This window comes from Asparagus officinalis, chromosome 9 (genome assembly GCF_001876935.1).
Source record: "Asparagus officinalis chromosome 9, Aspof.V1, whole genome shotgun sequence".
Taxonomy (NCBI): domain Eukaryota; kingdom Viridiplantae; phylum Streptophyta; class Magnoliopsida; order Asparagales; family Asparagaceae; genus Asparagus; species Asparagus officinalis.
In genome coordinates this window covers 9,156,855-9,161,420 of record NC_033802.1, presented here as the reverse complement: position 1 = coordinate 9,161,420, position 4,566 = coordinate 9,156,855, and positions in this window count along the sequence as shown.

The following is a 4,566-nucleotide window of genomic DNA, read 5'->3' as shown; positions in this document are numbered from 1 at the left end:
ATAGGTTTCATCTTCCTATTCCGGATACATGAGTTTACTATACTCTTCATATTTATTTATCAAATTAAATTATGATAAAAACTATGTTAATGCAACATATTCTAAACATACGTGCACATATCTCGGTGTGCGTGTCTATATCTGGTATTCACTGACATCTCAAGTGTTAAATAACTCATAATCATTGTATCATAACAGTATAAGGTCGAGAGACTCGCTCGAAAACTCAAACAGTCGAACAAAACATGAACAGGACCAAAGGGTCGACCGCAATTATGTGACGGTCGACCGCGATGGGTTTCAGGGCCTACCCAGGCCTCTGTCCTGCACGCGGTCGACCGATACTAAGGCGCGGTCGACCATGGGCAGATTTTCTTGAATCTCATACTGATTGTGTGTGTTGTGTTCATGTCGTGTTTATGTGATCCAAACATGATTAAAACAACATAATACTTACATGAAAGCATGTCTACAGCAGATAAAAACTTCTGGAAGCAATCTCAACATATATAGCATGGTTATTTGCATTAACTTGATATACAAAACCCTAAATCATGCATAAAAACTCAAAACAAAGAACAAATCATCTTTCTTTAGATTAAACAACATTTTAAATCGTTTTCAAATCTTAAATATTTCTGTAAATTCATTCTTAAACTTTTTAACATGAAAAGACCTAGTCTTTATACATATAATACAAAATAATTGACTTGTATTCATAAACTAGTCAATTTTACTATATAAAACATATTAAAAACTCTTTAAAAACATTTTAAAAACTAGGAGGGCGATTAGCAGAGATGAATTTGCCTGAGATTTGTAGAAAAACGTTTAAGATGCCAAGCCACAGAAGTTCTCCAATCCAAAAGCCAAAAATCATATGAAAATCCCACTTGAAAGCCTTCAATCTTCTCTAAGAATCAAATTAGGGTTTAAAGGAGTTTTGGTGGCTGTTAGGGTTCTTAGAAAACTAAAAATATCATGAACATATGATATATAAATCAGAGAAAATGGATGTGGGCTTTAGAAAACCGAAATCAATTCAAAATAAGAATCTGACTCTCTGCAGGTTTCGCGGTCGACCGTGGCGGTCGACCGAACAGCAGTCGACCGCTATGGTCGACCGAACTAAAAATTTTTAGCTTCTCATATATTTGGCCATTGTGCATGTTTCGACTCTTTTCTTCCTCACGAATGATCTTGTTTATACTCTCAAAACATATGGTATACTACTCATATACCATTTAACTATATTTATCAAAATAAATATCCATATATCATAATTAATGACATATTAATTATATTAACACAAATTTTTAGGGTTTTACAATAGAGCTCTCTCAGAATAGTTATTCTGCTACTTATGCATCCTCTTCAGGTATGGATGCTTACATAGCTTCTCCTCACAAACCCTGGGTACTAGATTCTGGAGCCTCATCCCATATGACAGGCATAAATAATCACTTTTTATCTTTACATCTTTCTGATAAGTTTTCCTCTATCTGCATTACTGATGGTACACTTTCTCCAGTTCGTGGTGATGGAGTAGTTCATGCTACTTCCTCTTTGAAACTAACTGATGTGTTATATGTTCCTAAATTCCCTGTTAGTCTATTATCCATTAGCAAGTTTGCAAAGCACAATAACTGTAAAGTCATCTTCTTTCCCTCTTATTATGTTTTTCAGGACCTAGAAACCGGGATGACGATTGGTTCGGGGCATGAGAGAGGAGATGTATTATTTGGATGACAGTGTGTTAGATGCTGGTCTTGTTGCATCATTGCCTGACTTTACCTTACTGTGGCACTGGTGTCTGGGTCATCCTTTACTGCAGAAGCTTAGATCGGTAGTTTCTGTTTAGCCATCTGTTTCTTCTTTAGGTTGTGAGTCATGTGAACTGGGTAAGCACCATCGTGCTACTTTTTAAAGTCGTGTTGATAAACGCAGTAGTTTTTCATTTGAGTTGGTTCATTCTGACGTCTGGGGTCCTTATCTTGTTCCCTCTGTGAAAGGTTTTTAATATTTTATTGTATTTGTTGATGATATCTCTCGCATGACTTGGCTATATTTGTTAAAAGAGAGATCTGAGGTCTCGCATGTTATTAAACTTTTTTATAATGAAAAAAACCCAGTTATCTACTTCTGTTCGTATCCTTCGTACTGATAATGCTTTGGAATATATGAAAAATGACATTTTAAAATTTTGTGCACTTAATGATATTATTCATTAGACTTCTTGCTCTCACACTTCACAACAAAATGGAGTCGCTGAAAGGAAGCATAGACGTATTCTAGATGTTGCTAAAACTCTGATGGTACATATGAATATTCCAAAGTATTTGTGGTCTGATGCTATTCTCACTGCCTGCTATTTGATTAATCGCATGCCTTCATTTGTTCTTGATGGTTTAATACCATTCAATTGTCTTTATCCTGGTAAAAATCAATTTTCTATGATTCCTCGCGTCTTTGGTTGTACGTGTTTTGTTCAGGATTTGATAGCTTGTTTGGATAAATTGTCTTCTGGATCTATTAAGTGTGTTCTTGTTGGATACTCACGTACTCAAAAAGGGTATAAATGTTATCATCCGTCCACCAGGAAATATTTTGTGTCTACTGATGGTACCTTTTTTGACTCTGTCCCATAATTTTTTTCTGGTTCCACTACTGCTGGTTATCCATAGGTACCACTACCTTATTCTTCTCCTACTACTATTCCGTTACCTGCTCCTGTGACTCCTACACCGAAGCCTCTCCTAACATACTCTCACCGTCCTAAAGTACATGCACCTATCTCTGCTCCTGTTGACTCTTCATCTCTAGCTGTAGGTCCATCTCATATTGAGACTTCTATCTCTCTTCTGACTTGGATGTTCCTATTGCTCTTAAAAAAAAGTAAATGGTCTTGCCCAAAATATCATACCTCTCTTTTTGTCTCTTATGACCGTCTCACTGCATCCTTTCGTCAGTTTTCTTTATCCTTGTCCACTGTATCTATACTCAGGTCACATGAGGAAGCTATGTTAGTACCAGCCTGGAAGCAGACTACAGATGAGGAGATGGATGCACTGCTTTCTAGAGGGACTTGGGATTTGGTCTCTCTTCCTACTGGAGCGACTGTGGTTGGTTGCAGATGGGTGTATACATTGAAATATCACCTTGATGGGTCTGTTGACCGATCTAAAGCTTGCCTGTTTGCTAAAGGTTATACCCAGACATATGACATTTACTAGTTTGAAACTTTTTCTCCAGTTGCTCGTCTCAACTCCATCAGAATACTTTTCTCTCTAACTGTTAATATGGATTGGGCGATGCATCAACTAGATGTGAAGAATACTTTCCTTTATGGTGATTTGGATGAGGAGGTTTACAACGAGCAACATCCTGGGTATGTTGCTCAGGGGGAGAATATTATCTGTAGGCTGAGGAAGGCCATCTATGGGTTAAAACAGAGTCCTCGAGCTTGGTTTGATAAGTTCAGTAAGGTTATTTCTAGTATTGGTTTTCAACGCTGCCAGTCTGATCCCTCTGTCTTTCTTCAACGCACAAGAACTGGTTTGGTTATTTTAGCCGTATATGTTGATAATATTTTGCTGACTGGGAGTGACTTTGTTGCCTTAGTAGAGACTAATGAGTATCTAAACCATCATTTTGTCACTAAGGACATGGGAAAGCCTAAGTATTTTCTTAGGATTGAAGTTGCATATCAAAAGTATGGCCTGTTGTTGTCCCAAAGGAAGTATGTGCTAGATTTACTTGAAGAAGCAGGTCTCTTGGGATGCAAACCTACAAGCACTCCAATGGAGGAAAATGTTGATTTGTGTCATGATGATACCTCTCTACTAGATGGCGCTGGATGATACAGGAGACTGATTGGCAAGCTAATCTATTTGATATTTACCAGATTTAATATTACCTTTGCAGTAGGTGTACTGAGCAGGTTTATGCACAAACCTAGAGAGGTTCATTGGATAGCTGCTCTGAAAATTTTGGTATATGTTAAGAGTTATCCTAGTAAGGGATAGGTATTGCATTTCTGCTTTCTCTGATGCTGGCTATGCAGGAGACATGGGAGACCGAAAGTCAATCTCAGAACTCTGTACTTTTGTTGGAGGTAATCTTGTGACTTGAAGAAGCACGAAACAAGATGTAGTATCATGGTCTAGTACAGATGCCGAATATAGAGCAATGGCTCACACTGCTTGTGAGATGGTGTGGCTACGAAAGTTTATGACAGAACTTGGTTTTGTTCAGCCTGGACTCATGCCTATGCATTGTAACAACCAGTCTGCCATTTACATTGCTCAGAATCCTGTGTTTCATGAGAGGAAAAAACATATTGAAGTTGACTGCAATTTTGTCAGAGATGCTTGGGAGAAGAAGATAGTGTCTCTTATATTCACTCCATCCTCATAACAACTTGCTGATATTTTTACCAATGCTACTTCTTCAAAGGTGTTCTCTACTATATGTGACAAGCTGGGCATGGTGAATATCTATGCTCCAGCTTGAGGGGGAGTGTTAAATTAATTCTATTGGGTATTAGGTTAATGGGCTGTGACCCGT